We start from the raw sequence: 16547 nt of genomic DNA, 5'->3' as shown, positions 1-16547 counted from the left end.
ATCCAAACGCATGAGATATGCGTAAGATCGATTTTCAGATCTAAACCAATGAGGATCAGACTTAGAAACACCTTTCTAATACTGGTTTTCAATTTATAAAACTCATTTTTGATGGATCCATGTGACCACAAAATCAAAGAGTGAAACGGTTTTCAAAAGGAGACTATTTTAGGCTTCTAATATGAAAAACAATTTGGAAAGGCTTGTTTTCTTTTTTTTAGGCTTCTAAATGTTCCAGCATGATTAGATATTAATATTAGATTATATTGATGAAATACAAGTTCTAAAAAATTGATATATGCTTAAATTCATGTTCTTGTATGCAAAATCATTTTTGAAGAAGAGTTTGGCAAAAACATTTTAGGGTTTTGATATTTTATGATAAAGAAAGGTTAATCTGAGCATGCATGGTAGTTTAGCTCATGTTTAGTATGATTAATCATTATGTTATTGCATAAATAAACCATGATTTGATATTGTTTAAGGTTTCTTGTGATTCGTGAATAGATAAAAATTTATTTAAGATATTTCATAAAGGTATTGTGATTCTTGGATAATGGATGTTAATGTTTTTACAAAGTTTAGCATAAATATGTTTAAAGATGTATTGTATGATGTTGCAAATATGTTTAGAGTATTGAAAATCATTATTGAATGTATTATAGCATGACTCTTAATCATGCTTAATGAATATTTCATGAGTTTGAAATCTTGGAAATTTTGTCTTCGTTTTTTGTTCTAACCAGTTTTAGAAAAAAAATGATATTTTTATGAAAATAAAGTCAATAAATAAAAAGAAAAATACTATAGTATTTTATATATCTGGAGCTTGAATTTAGAATCTTTTTTGTTCTGTTTGAGTCAGTTTTGAGGTTGAAACATCCATTATTATAAAGCATAGGTTTTTTGCCCTATCATCAGGACTATTCTGACTAGAGATTTTGAAAGTTATAAAACCCTAATCAAAACTAATCAAAATAAATTATGAAAAATCTGAGTGAAAGCTAACACGTATAATAAGATCTTGTAAAAAGGTTTTTGTCAAAATATTTCTCAGCAAATATGTGAAAATTCCCCAATTCAGGATGAATGTATGCAGTTGACAAGATCTGTTTTATATTTTTCCTGAACAGGGTTTAGTCCCAAATTTTTTATAAATTTATTACAACTATTTTTGCAGTTTTGTTTCTTTGACTGTGTTTGGGGCAATCCTAGTTAAATTTTGAGTGTAAAAATCGGTTCTTGTATTTTTTTGAGTTTTTCAAAGTCAAGTTAATAGGGATCCGAACTGCGCAGTATGGCATGTATTGGTGCCTAGATGTTTTCTACCTTGAGCAACATGATTATTGATGCTTAATTGGAATTTGGTCTAATAAGCATGTTAACTAAATGCATTCTATGTTATTCTTAATTGATAGTCATTCATATGACAAGTATGTTAATATGCATTATGCATCATAAGGCATGATCAGTGAAAAACAATTGGTTACACATTGTTTTGCTTATTGAAGCATGATCATGATTGCATATGTGTACATTCTTTATGTATGCATGTGGGCATATGATATGGTGTATGCATGATGATAAATGTGTGATATGAGTATGTATGTGGCTCAAGAGTGGAGAACTTATGGGTGCTTGTGGAGCACCAAGGAAAAAAAAGATTCAATATCCATGCACATAATCACATAATGGACTCGAGGAGGTCATGCTCAAGGTCACCCAGTGATGGGATTTGAACTACGAGTTGTTTGAATAGGTTAGAACAGTCTTGTGTTATGGAACCTTCTCATGTGAAGATTGGGCTAGTGAGCTCGTGTGTGTGTGCAGAGAGCACATGGAATTAATTGATGAGCTTAATAATTAAATAACACTCATGAACCATTCAAACTCATTAAAATGGTCACTCTGTTAGAGGACGACTACATAGAGGGATAAAAGTCCCAAGGGAGGCAATGTAACATCCCTAAAAAATTCAACATTTTTAAAACTTTCCCAAACCCAAAAATTATGAGAAAAAATTAATTTTTTTTTATTCATTACAAAGTTTTGTATGATTCTTGAAAGTAATATGTTAATAAGTTCATCTATGTCTGCATTCCAACCATTCTAAATACTAGACGGTCCACCTGAGCGCAAGCACAAGTGTATATTAGCCTCCCAGTATCAGATTCAGTACAAAATCATCCATAAACACAACTCGATTAAGATTATTATTTCAAGGATCCTCACACGTAGAAAAATGTGAAAGCCAAAATTTATTTAAGGTTTAAGACAATTGAGGAGTTATGTAAAGATTTAAATTTTTTAAATCATAAGCATAATCATTGCATAAGTAAAAAGACAAAATTCATAAATATTCTGCTTTCAAAACATTATAATTCTTCAAATGTAAAGATATAGACATAAAAGAGTTAAATTGCTATAAGTTTATAGCCATAAAAAACTGTCTGAGTCCTCTAGAAATCGTAATAGGTAAGAGTAGAGCCTTTAGCTACGCAACAAATCGCACTTCGCTTCAGTCTTCCATGAGGTTATCTGTAATATTGTAGGGCATCAGTCACTTGCCTGTAGAAAACCCAAAACTAAACTTGGATAATACACATCAAGTTTATAATGGTATAATCAAAGTGTGATTCCCATCATTTAAAAAAATGAGGGTCAAAGGAATCCACATCAAAATATGCATATAACTTTAAATCATATTTATCATCAGTCATTTCATGACATTCATAATTGCATAAGTGGTATTCATGAAACCCAAACTCACATTCATTCTTATTCATGACATTAAACATTACATTCATTCATATCCATCACAGGTGTTTGCATAAATGAATGAGAATACACAATTCAAAGCATGTTTCAACGTGAAATAAAATATAATAGTCCATTAAAATATAAACTCTCACTTTCTTTATTCTTAACAAGAGCATACTCATGTCCAACTCATGATTATGATATGCATTATCTAAATTGTTAATTTTTATGTCCATTTTCAGAACATTTATGCACCTTTGAATTCAGATATATATGAAACATGCCTTGATTCAACTTTTTTGTGTCTCACATACACAAGTACCTCACTTGCAATAAATAAGCTCGTGACTTGTATCAATAGGTCAATCATATAACCATAAACATATTTTTTTCATTAACATATGAAATTCATATACAAACCTTAGTAGTCTCTACATGTTCACATTTATATGTTTATACATATGATATCAATGATTTTAACAAAAAACTCTAATTCATTATTTCTCTTATTTATTCAGACTCATTTGATACAAAAGCGGGTATAAACATCCAGAAACAACTATAAGAGTATTTATTATTTTATGTATTTTATTTGTCCTCCTATGGCTTAACTGTAATTACCCGATAAATTTCAAACTAAAAATACTAGATTTTTTTATATTATTATTTTTTTCTAATATATAATAATGCAATGGTCTCACCAACGGACACGTTCCAACCATACTAAGTATTAGATGGCTCGCCTGAGTACAAGCGCGAGCGTGTCTTAGCCTCATAGTACCAGATCTAGTACGAAACTACCATTAACAAATTTGTTTGAATCATTATATAGAAGAAATTATTAATCTAAGTCTTTCATTATTAGAATTGCCTTAACCGAAATAAGTTCTAAGGAGTCAGTCTGCGCATGCATTGGCATTTAATGGCTCTTTAGAACAAAGTTTGAGAATAAAGCGTACAAATGACAAAATCCTTAAGTTATTACTTATGTGAGCAAACACAATAAAAAATATTGATTTTAAAAAATAATTTAATAACTAAATTTTTTGTTAAGTCTCCCAGACACATATATTTTAAAACATTTAACAATCCTTACCAATAAAAGAAATTAATAGAACATGAAATAGTCTCATTTAAGTATCAAACCATTAAAGCAAATATTTAAATAAATAGTCAATTATTATTGAATCTAAAAAGAGACAAATAGCCCTTGGGATCTCAAAAACATTGGCCCTCACAATCCACTCTAGCATCCTGCACTCACTCCACAGATCACCTATTTCCTGAAAAATATTTTATTTTGAAAGCATGAGACTTTGAAAAGTTTTAGTAAAATTCACACAGCTAATGCAAGATACAATACATAAAGCTTGCATAATAATCATCAATCACTAAAAGAATACAATTTAACATCTAATAAGCAGACAAACAATTTTATGGAAAGTTCATGCATTCACGATTTTAAGTCTAAACAAGTAGGATATATAACTTTCAAGCATACACAACTGCATTTTAAATAGAATCAAAACATCCAATAATATACATGAATCCACATTATCATATGATCATAAATAAAAGTGTTATGTTTCACTTGATTACCAAAGCCTACCTAGGTATTGCGTAGGACCAACATGAAACAGACTAGATTACTCGGGTGTCTATTGTGCTATGTATTTTAATTTTCCTGAGTAGGTACAGAGTCGTATCCCCCAAGAGCGGAGTTAGAGGCCGTGAGAAGTAACGACATGCTCGAAGAAAAATCTACATGGGGGTGTCACATCACATCATAATGATGATCATAATCACTCACTTCTGTAGAAGTATTTTACGGACATGCCCGCCTAGGATATAAGAAGCAGTCCTGGTCTCCCCTAAAGTCTCTGGGGTAGGGAGTCGTCGAGGCATTGCCCCTCATAGCATAAAAAGAATAGGGCCCATAGAGTTTATACCACCTACCCTCTCTAAGGTAGACAATACCAATCATTCTGGTTCAACATACCTTGGTAAAGGTATACCCAAAAATATATCACAGGGTTATCTTTATTAATTAGGCCATAGGTAAATACAACTATCATTTAGGTTAGTGCATAGCTATCTCATTGTTCCCTCTTTTGAACTAGAAATTATTATTTTATCAAGCACTCAAAGTGCCCATGCAACCCTGTAGGATTTATATCATCCTGCATGCATTTCATAAATACTACATCTCAAAGCATAACATATATTCTCATAATCAAGGAATTATATCAACATGCTATTTAACAATTTATTCATGCAGTATCACATAATTTCAATATTAAAAAATAAGTATGCATTAATATCACAAATATAAATAATTTCAAAATTGCACAACTGAAATATATTGCTATTAAACAATAAAATCAACATACTCATATTCATCTTTCACATGCTTTGCACTTACAAACAAGCTCATACTCAGTTTATCATGAAAATAAACATAATTAACTACCATAAATAAATTTATTTATAAATCTCAATTTTTACTTGTATAGAAGCCTCTTTCCTAAAAAACAAGGCATCCTTACTCCACAATCATAACTTACCAATTATAATCGAACTCACCTTTATCTCTATCATAAATATTCATATCAGATCTAATATGATTCAAAAATGAATTTGTAAAAAGCTTAGAGAAAACATCAAAACATAATTAAAGTCATAAACCTGACTTTTCCGATAAGAGCTCCCATAAATCCTTATCGAGCAAATCGATCTGACTCTAATTAATATCTTGACTTTTTAGTACTCAAATCATATCATACCTAATTAAAATATCCATGATAACATATAAATTAAAGAACCCACTATAATTAACCCATAACAAAAAACACATAAGTTGTTTTTTCCGATATAGGCCCTCATAAGCCCAAACTGGAAAGGCTTACATATTTTTAATTATGTTTAGTTGTAACCATGCTTAAACAAGGTGAATACACATAACTTAATTCAATTCATATTGCACAAAACTTGTAAACATCATATCTAAAAAATATATGCATTTGGAAGAATCAAAATACAAGAAAAAACTCAAAACCCTAAGTCGATTTATGCGAAATCAGGGTATTGATTCTCTTAACTACAACTCATTAAATCTTTATCAAGTCAATCATAAATTCAGATATTAAACAAGATAAACATACTGAACATAATCATATAAACAAAGGTACTCTCTTTTGAAAATAAACAAAATAGTCGATTTACAAGATAATAAAGATTTAGTCATATCTTCCAATTAAAACTTGCATAAATTACTATTCAGATCTTTATAAATGTTTAGCCCTTTGTTTATTATTCGATAAGGTCTATAAACATTGATATTATGAAATATGTATAAAAAAATATTAAAATCATAAGATCCAAGCAAGTTACAAATTAATCACAAGCATAAGTCGTGAGGGAAAATTTGGATCCCTAATGACCCATTTTTATAAAATTTGTCAGAAATAACAGATCGCATATAAAACCATGGCTGCATGTACTTGTCAAGAACACAACCCAATAAATCGATCTCAAAAATAACAGAAATAATTAAAAAAAAATTATGGAACCCTATTCTGATAGAGTTTTGATCCAGAATCTACAAACTGTAAGATTTTCATCAAATTAATGTATTTCTTAGAATTTATATAATTTTTTTTTACCAAACCCATTTTACACAGTCTGTTATTATATGTTAATCTTTACCCAAAATTTTTATAAATTATTCGGAGTCATTTATCTTGGGCGTTTATATTTTTTATCAGAGTTAGGTCGAAACAGTCTTGTAACCAGAACAAAAAACTAGAGCTCTGTTAAACAGATGTTTTTTCCTCAATACAAATCCAAAATAGGTAAAACAAGATTCAAAATTCAAGATCAAGATGCGTAGATCATCATAGTGATTTTATTTAGATTTTTTAGACTAATATTCTAAGAGATGTCGATTTATTTCATAAACTTGTTGAAAATAATATATTAGTCATCACAGATTTAGGTTTCTCAAAAATATTTTTGTAAAAACTCTTTTTGAGACCATAAAACCTTTAAAATCTCATTATTTTAGATTTGATCGGATTCAATATAGATTAACTCATGAATAACACCATTAATAATCAAGTTATGACTGGATCTAATATGAACCAAGGAACAAACCTTATTTAGGCATGTTTCTCAAAATCATTTTTATGAAAAACTCATGATTCATCTTCTTTGAATCCAAATAATGATTTTTAAAAAAAAAACATGTATAATATTAAATCCCTTAGAAACTTGATTCAAAACAAAAATTTTAAAGGAAAAGGTGGCTAAACGAAAGTGGCCCATGCTGTCATGGTTGACATGGGTGTCGACAGTAGCCAGACATGATTCTCAATGCTGGGTATCATGCACACAAAATGAGAAAATCTAAAATCAATGAAAATTGACAATTAAGGGCTCCAATTCAAATAAGAAAAACCACTATAATGATAAGAATTACTTACCTAGCACATTGGTGGGATGGAAACGGACCTACTCTACTGGGCGCACATCCCAATATAGGGGAAGTGCATAAAAAGCAAATAAGATTGATTAGGCAAATTGGCTAGAACAGAGGAGTGTCATGATAGGCTTGCATGCCCACATATAGGGAAAACTCAAAAAAAACATTTTATTAAAAACTAACTAACTAACTATATATATATATATATATATATATATATAATATCCAAACATTTGCTACTTTTTGAAATGCACATAGAGAAGGATGAAAAACAGTTAATCGAGTAATATCATGAAGATGATCGTAGCGATTGGGCAAGATACTTGCCCATTAGAGAGAGCAAATAAGAAAAATCTGATCGAGTTTCTATGAATGAGGCAATTTGATCATTCCCAACTCAAGCAACGCAAGATCAAAGAAAAAAAATGATAGGAGAGAAGAGAGAGGAACACTTACCCCAATCACATGCGGAAGAACAAGGAACACCCTCAATGGCAGTTGATCAAGAGAAATTGTAGAGAGAATATGAGCTAAGGATGATCGGAGTGCTCCTTGAGGATGATCAGAGACAATCGGTTGAGGGTAGATTGCAAGGAGTGCTTGCGAGAGAGAATGAGGGCTTCAACCCTCTTATCCCTATTTCTCCTAAGCGATGGCTCAGGGAGATCCGGTGAGTCCTCCAGCGTTTGGCATATCGGGTGGCTGGACAACGGTCATGAACGGGAGGAGAACGACTAGTAAAAATGAGGGAAGGAAAGGCAGAGGCAGGGGGAGACTTTGTGCCGCACTAAGTTTTCTGCAAGAGAGAAGTGAGGGAAGAGGAGATAAAGAAGGAAGAAGTCGGGTGTGGTGAGTGAGAAAGAAAGAGAAGAGAGGGGGTTTTCGCTGGGATTGAAAAAAAAAAAAAGAGAAGGGTATCAACTGTGGTGAAAACAAAAAAGGGAAATAGGGAGTCGGGTGTCCTAGTGGCCTCCACCCAATTCGTGTTTTTTTTCTAAACCCCTTGTGCGCCCAAGGTCTTGGGTCCGGTTTCCATGCTACCACACTAAAACAAAAAAATATAATAAGATTTAATTTGTTATTATTTATTTTATTTTTCTTTTAAAACTTAAAAGGTTAATATATATATATATATATATATTCTAATGAATATTTAAATTTAAGAAACACAGTCCTTATTATGAAATTGGGTCTGAACCCACTTGGACAATGAGTTCATTCTAAAATACATAATCTTTTCTAAAATTTATTTTTCTTACATTTTTTTCAGATTAAATAATTATACTAACTCTAAATAATTCATGGATTTGGTACCTTCTAAAATAATAGTTTATTTGATTAAAATATTTCTCATAAATTGTTTTATGACCCAAAATACCTTTTTTAAGATTTTTTTTGAAAATCATCAAAATACATCTAGTTAAGTTCAAAACACATTGAAAATACCTAGATGAGTTTGTGACTCACTAAAACCATTATTTTGCATGATATTTTAAATATTTAACAATATTTTGTTTGAAATAATTCTTAAAATGACTACTTTACTCCTATTGACCTGAAATGAGTAAGTGTACATGTATGATACCAATACTTGAAAATAAAAATAGAAATACATTTTTAATTCAATGATAAAGTTGAATTATTTATTTATTTATAATCTCAAAAATTTACAGGTTTTACAAAACTTGATCTGAACCAACAAGTGGTTTAGGCCCGGTCAGAACTAGCGAGTGGTTCAGGTCAGGTCTAACCTGACTGTGTTCAAACCTTATCTGAACCAACAGGTGGTTTAGGCTCGGTCTGAGACAGTCTAGCAAGCGGCGATCTGATTCCTCTTCTTTTTTTAGTAAGTTTCAACATACAGATAAAAAAACCCATGCAAGCTCATATTATAAAACCAAACAAACTTAGATTTCAAAACCATACCATCTTATATTTTGAAACACTACAAGCTTAGATTTAAAAACCATACAAGCTCATATTTTGGGGAGCTTAGATTTCAAAACCATACAAGCTCATATTTTGGGGAGCTTAGATTTCAAAACCATACAAGCTTATATTTCAAAACCTTATAAGTTTATATTTTATAACTATAAAAGCTTAGATTTCAAACCATGTAAGCTTAGATTTCAAAACCATACAAACTTAGATTTTGAACCATGTAAGCTTAGATTTCAAAACCATACAAGCTTAGATTTTGAAACCGTGCATGATTAGGTTTCTCACTAGCCCAAATGGGTATTTTAAATGAATGAAATACCAACAATGAAATCCAAAACACATGATTTAACCATGAATATGATGAAAAGAAATCAAGAACCATCATCTATAACCTATCTACAAGAGATTTCAGCATGATCATGATCTAAAAATAGAGAACTAACATTAAGAGTCCAAATACAAGTTTTTTAATCATGAACATGATAAAGAAAACGGTAAACCTCCATAAAAAATCTATCTACAAGAGATTTAACCATGAACATGATAAAAATATAAAGAACCACCATAAAAATTCTATCTACAAGAGGCTTAACCAAGAACATGAACTAAAACCATTATTAAAAATCCAAATACAAGATTTTTAACATTGAGATGATAGAAATATAGAGAACCACCATAAAAAATCTATCTACAAGGGATTTAACCAAGATCATGATCTAAAAATAAAAAACCATTATTAAAAACCTAAATACAAGATTTTTAACCATGGACATGATAAAAATGTAAAGAACCACCATAAAAAATCTATTTATAAGAGATTTAACCAAGATCATGATTTAAAAATAGAAAAAAACCATTAGAAGTTCAAATACAAGATTTTTAACCATGGATATTAGTTAAAAAATGAAAAGTCACTATAATAAAAATTAGTGAGAGCGCCTATAATATGTGTACATGGGTATGTCCCATGTAAATCCATACCCATACCTACATGTATCACATGGATACATGTATGTACGGAGGAAGATGGAAAGATCAAGGTATGAACAAACACTATAAATGTAGATTTAATTACCTTTTTAGAGAAAAATTACTACTAAGAAAAACTAACACAATAAAACCTCTACTGTAAAATTGTGTAGGGTGAAGTCCCACTATGGTACCTCACACTACAATTAAGTGATAAGAGGTGGAGAGCCAACACCAAGGTTCTTCAAGAAAAACTGGAGGGAGAGAGAACAAGGAGATAAAGAAGAATGGATTTTCGAAAATCCAAGGAGAGGAGAATATGATCCCAACACTTTTTGAGATGTATTTATATGGAATTTTTGAGCTAGGGTGAGATGTGTGGTGGAGAGCATATGAGGGGATATGGAGGGTTGAGATGGGGTCTAGCCCACCATTCCAAAAATTGAGTTTTTAAGTTTGACCCCCTTTTACAAAAATCAAGATTTGCCTTTTTCTAGTTTCACAAAAATGGTATGCTGCAAAAGGATCCTAGCTTATGCCTACCCTATTTGGTTAATTCTTGGGGAAGGAATAGATCCTTCCTTGAGATTCCAACAAGGGAGGAGCCTTTAGGACCCACACCCCCTCATGCAGTTTCCAAGGGGATCCTACATAGAAAAATGCCCCAACCTCTAGTTGGTCTAATCCCAACTAGAGGCTAACCAAATTACTAATGCATTGTTTTATTCTTTTTTTCAATACATAGTATTTATTTTTCATAAATCATGTTTTCAATTAACTTACATAGTTAATTATTATTTATCTTGAAAATTAGTCACTAACACAATTTATTCAACAATAAATTAATAATTACCTTAAATTGTTAATTAAATTGTTTTTTAAAATTTAATTATCAATTTAGACATTAATTCCTAGTAGCACCTAAGTTAAACCCAAAACTTAGGAATTTTAACACACATCAAAACATATTGTCTAACTAAATAGGAGAAATGAAATATTTCACATTGAACACCAAAAATTTCTGATTTGATTTACTGAAATTTTTTTGTGGGCCTTATAATTGCTCTGTTTGAATGACAAGAGCAGAACTTGGTTTTTGGCAAACCAGGTTTGGCCTAAAAACTAGGTGCCAAAAACCAAGTTGAAGAACTGGTTTGGATGGCCAAAATCCCAAAGCATTTTTTTATAAACAAAAAGAAAAAAAAAAGAAAAAAGATGAGAGCCCGCCATTTTCTAACCAGCCATTGGCCAAGAAAATAGTCTTGCTAGCATCACATGGCTAGCTGAGAAATGACCGATTGACAATTAAGTATGAAAAGAGTTAAAAAAAGGAAATTATTGGCTGACCATTTTTTGGCCAACCATCGATTGGGAAATGGTTGGCCAGAGGTTGCCCGACATAGGTGACCCCAAGCCAGCCATTTGTCAGCCGATGGTTGGCCGAAAAATGGCCATCCAACACAAAAAACCATAAAAGAAATATAAAAAATTTAAGGGTTGGCTGGCCATTTTTCAGCCAACCACTGGTGTAACACCCTAGGACTTTTAACCCAAAAAATTTAAGTAAAATTTGTTTTTTCATCAGCAGAAATATTTTTTAACATCTTGGATCAAAAACCTTGGGGAGTTATGGGTCAGTCAATCACACTAGTACTGAATTTTTATAAAAATGTAACGTATCAATATAAACTTTCATTGTAGCACATAGAGTATTATTCAATAAGCAAATAACCATTTCTAAAGTTTATAAAACAAAATAATAGAAGTTTCCAAATCCAGTCTTCAGGAAAGGAAAATAATTTGGCTTCTTGACTCCTCCACAACTTTCCATCATCGCCTTGGTATTTCATTCAATGTCTGTAATTATGTAGGGGGTCAAAACAACACTCTAATAGGAATACAATGACAAAGTACATGTATATGAAAGTAGGCATACATGAAATATCATTTTGCAAACATAAACAAATATCAAGGCATTTGGTAAATCACAAAACCACTGAAAAACTCAATTAAATACTTATGCATGTTCAAGAATGTTATTCATTACTTACCAATGCAGTAGAGTATCCATGTATGACATGAGTTGCTTAAGATTCTTTCTTTTAGGTGATCTTTCTTAAATGATGCATGTGATGCTTTTGACAAAATGCGCAATACACTTTTGTTTCTCCTGTTAACAGTCTTTGTGGGTATGACACAGGCAATATTCAGAATGAAGACACGATTAAAGGGTACATTCAAAGAATTTATGTCTTATTACCTTGGCCTTGCACATCTTTTTTGGCCCTGGGTAAGGGACAAAACTTATCGAGAGAGAAATCCCAACACCCTCAACTTGATATACCAATATTTTTCTTCAGCTGAAGCCTTATTCACTACCACTCCGCGATACCGGTGGTAGATATCCCCTATCTCCATGGCTGATAAAGCAACCCTTTGTGCTTTACAATACCCCACAGAGTCAATCATACCACTTACTCTCTTATTGTAAGTAGCATGAGAACTAATATTCGCATTCTTAATTAGTTAATTCTCGTGACATATATACTTAAACATTACTTTCAAACCTTCAATGACTTTCATTGGGCACAAGTATACATGATTTTCATTTAACTTATCACAAAGTCATTGGCCACCACTTTGGGGCACAACATTACAATTTCCTTTCACTTCTCACTGCCTTGTGAGTCAATTTCAATATTTCACCAAAGTGTCTTGGAATAAAGCATTAACATATACTTTCTTTGCATTCATCAATTAATATACATGTGTCTCATGTTTTTATCATAATGCATTTAACATTATAATAATTCACATCATGTACTGACCACACATTTGGTTGTCAAGCAATATGCATCACACGAATAAATAACTTTTCTTAATTGAATAAAAACACTCTTTTATAAGACAAAATATTTGTTTCACATTCTTCAAATCACACTTATGATATATCTTAAAAATCCATACACGTTGTGGTAAAAATGCATATTATACATATACAAAGCTAACATAATCCTTAATCATTTACTTAATGAAAATATGTTGTTTAAAATCAGTGAGGCAAAACAAATGTGGCAATATTTCATCAAAACTTACATCATATACAAAAATCCAATTAAAAACCGAGATTATTTTTTAAGCCAAAAACATATCATATATAGTTTAATTATATCACTTTTCATAACTCATACTTTAAGATCATCGATTAAAAAGCTTGCTTTTCACAAAAAATCTAAATCTCAACTTGCAGGTCACTATATAGTTCACAAAACACTTAGGCCATTATATATATATGTTTTTTTTTAAGTACCTTGAACAATGTCACTTACTTGAAATAAACATTTTAAAATCCAATCTGATTTTAGTCACGAGGTGCCTCATACATGACCATTTTTTTTCTTTTATAAACTTGATTTAATGAAAATCGTTATATTAAGCCAAATCATGTTTTGCACCAATTTATTTATTTATTTTTTAAAACCAGACTTGTGTTTTTTAAGAAAACACAGACTATCCATATATTGCCAAACCCTTTTTTTTCTAGAAGACAAAAAAAATGTCTAAAACCATGTGAGCATAATTTTTTTTTCTTCCCTTCACATTCACATAGATGCCTGTAACTCATAACATTGATCTTTAAGACCAGACCGTCTATGTTGCTTCCAAATCTAATTGAGTACATACTTCATTGATTGCAAATCAATTTAATTAACTTAATAACTAAGCATTTTGATTCCCAATCATAACACATGTTGTCAAGAACATGAAAATCATATTTAACAGGGAAAAATCAGTAAGTAGCACATTTGATGTCAATTAACAGGGATGATCAAAATGGGATTTTCAAAACCTCATAATAAAAAAGAAAATCATTAAACACAAACCATCTTTTGATGTCAAATAACAATGTGGTTGAAATGAACCTTTTCAGAAATTAGCACCATGAAAAATTGACATTTCATGGAGCCATATTTTCATGCACATATACTTAAGTCAAAGTACCTACCTCGAATCGATGTTGCACTGGTTGGACACAAGTGATTAGTTGCAGACCCGGCTAATGATCGTCACTGCTACCACTATCTACCTATAGCAATTCTAGCTATAGCAAAATAGAGAGGGATATAGGAGAGTATGGAAAAACATGTAGGATCACGTAGCATTTTATAGAGGAAAAAGTAGAGGTTACAAAGTTGTTGGCTTGGAGGTTTCAATTCCCAAGGCTCACCTTAGGATAGTGGGGAGGGGTTAGAGTAGGCTGACATTCATGCATGGCTTAATGAGAGAGAGAAGAGGGTGGGAGTTTCAAGAAACTCCAAAAGTCTTCTTTTATTATTATTATTATTATTTTTTTCACATATTTTGTAACTCCCCCATTCACATGAATGAGGGTGTTGTTCAACCCACCTCTTCTAGTTGAATTACCACAATTCACCATCTTGCAAAAAATATTTTTAGCTTTAAATTTTAGTATCTCATTTTTTTTTTCTTTGATTCAAGTGGGGTCCACTAGAGAGAACACCCCCCCCCTCTCTCTTTAACGTTTATTCTTCCTCTCTTTTAATATATATACTTATGTAATTTATTTCAATGCTTTATAAAATTTGTCTCATGTATGTAATTATTTCATACTTTTATATCTAGTATTACTTTAATTTACATAATTAAAGTCTGGATCCATGTTGGATCCTATCCTATGTACATTGATCTATATACATACCAAAAATCAATTTGGATTTTGGATCCTAGAATCCAAATCTAATTTGGATTCTTTCAAGATCTAGATCCAATTACCAAAATTCTACCCATACATTTCTACTATATATATTTGTTTTCTTTATTCAAATGACGGATATACCTATGAACTAGATCCAGGCACTAGATCCATTTTTCATAAATAGTGGATTTCGAATACTTTCGGTATTGGATCAAGATCCAAATATTTGTAGATTGTAAATTCACAAAATTAATTTTTTTTTTAATTACATTCCTCACAAACTATTAGTTTATTTTAACTTTTAAAAAATTATTTTTAAAACACTTAAATTTTCTAAAAAATTTGCGGGTCTTACAACCGGCTAGTAAATGGTTGGCCTGGGGTCACTTTGCTGGCTGAAAAATGGCTAGTCAGCCTTGAAATACTAAAAAATGCAAAAAAGAAGAAACATTTCTGACCATTTCTGTTTAGTGAATGATCAGAACATGGATGGCTGGTACTGCCCCTTTGGGCGGTAACAATTTATCCATTTTCTGGCCAATGGCGGGACTCAAGAATAGGTGGTGGGTTTCAATTTGAAGGATGTTGGGAAGGGGGTTGAGGAAGAGGCCTCCTGATAAACCAGGTTGAAAAAAAACTTGGGAGTTCCTCTTTTGCAACACTGGGTTAAAAACTCAGTTTTGCCTCAACCTGATTTACCCAAAACTTGGTTTGGCGGCATCCAAAACAGCCATAAACCTGAGTTTTTATGTAAAACCTGGTTCTCCATGGTTTTGAGCATCATTCAAACCTTAGATAGTTTGGCTAGGCTTTTGGCAAATGCATTTTGGAATCTAGGAACTAGGACAGGAGTTGATGCATTTTGCTAAAAGTTGGTCACCTGGTGGCTGTTTGGAAACTGGTAGCTAGGATGTGAGTTAGTGCATTTGGGATGGGAAATTACACTAAAGCATGGAATTGACATCTACCACCTCTAGGAGGTGGTAGCTGCCTGCAATTTTCTGAAATGCCACTTCCCATCGCAGCTACTAGTTTCCAAACACTGCCTTAATTTATATCCCAGCTACCAGTTTTCAAACAAAGCTTAATATTTAAATGATCAAATTTGCACTAGTACATCCAAAAACCAAGCTTTCTTTCAAGGAGAGATTTTTTAGCGGTTTAAGTTTGCAAAAGGGAAAAGCTTATTAACTTTCTTGGTAAATTTGGTGTTGTGGACAAGAGCCATGTCGATCAACATCATCCTTTGTTTTCTACCTTGATCATAAAAGCTATAGTCATAACCATTAAAGATTTGCATTTTACAATACTGCCACGGGATCTTGTGAAACTCATGGCTTTTAGGTGGGGTACGTCGGATATTTAAAGATTCCACCCTTTGACCAATGCTGTGAAAACGAGGCCGATTCACCATTCTCAAAGACAATTGAACCGTGAGCAGTAAACATCTGTAAATTTAACCATTTTCATCGCGAAGCCCTTTTCCAAGACCTTATTTGAACTTGCGCCCATTTTCAGTTTTTTGCTTTGTGAACATGAAAAATCTTTTATGAATCGCCCGTTGATTACTCAATAACCTAAACCAACTAATCCTTTTATTTCTCGCACTAGAGAGTAAGATTAAAATCAGTGAGCCAAGAATCAATGCACGATGGCTTGTGTTCACAAAAATTCTTCAAG

Source organism: Nuphar pumila, chromosome 2 (assembly GCF_984573655.1).
Source record: "Nuphar pumila chromosome 2, dmNupPumi1.hap1.1, whole genome shotgun sequence".
Lineage (NCBI taxonomy): Eukaryota > Viridiplantae > Streptophyta > Magnoliopsida > Nymphaeales > Nymphaeaceae > Nuphar > Nuphar pumila.
The sequence above is the reverse complement of the archived record's forward strand: the minus strand, read 5'-3'. Positions refer to the sequence as shown.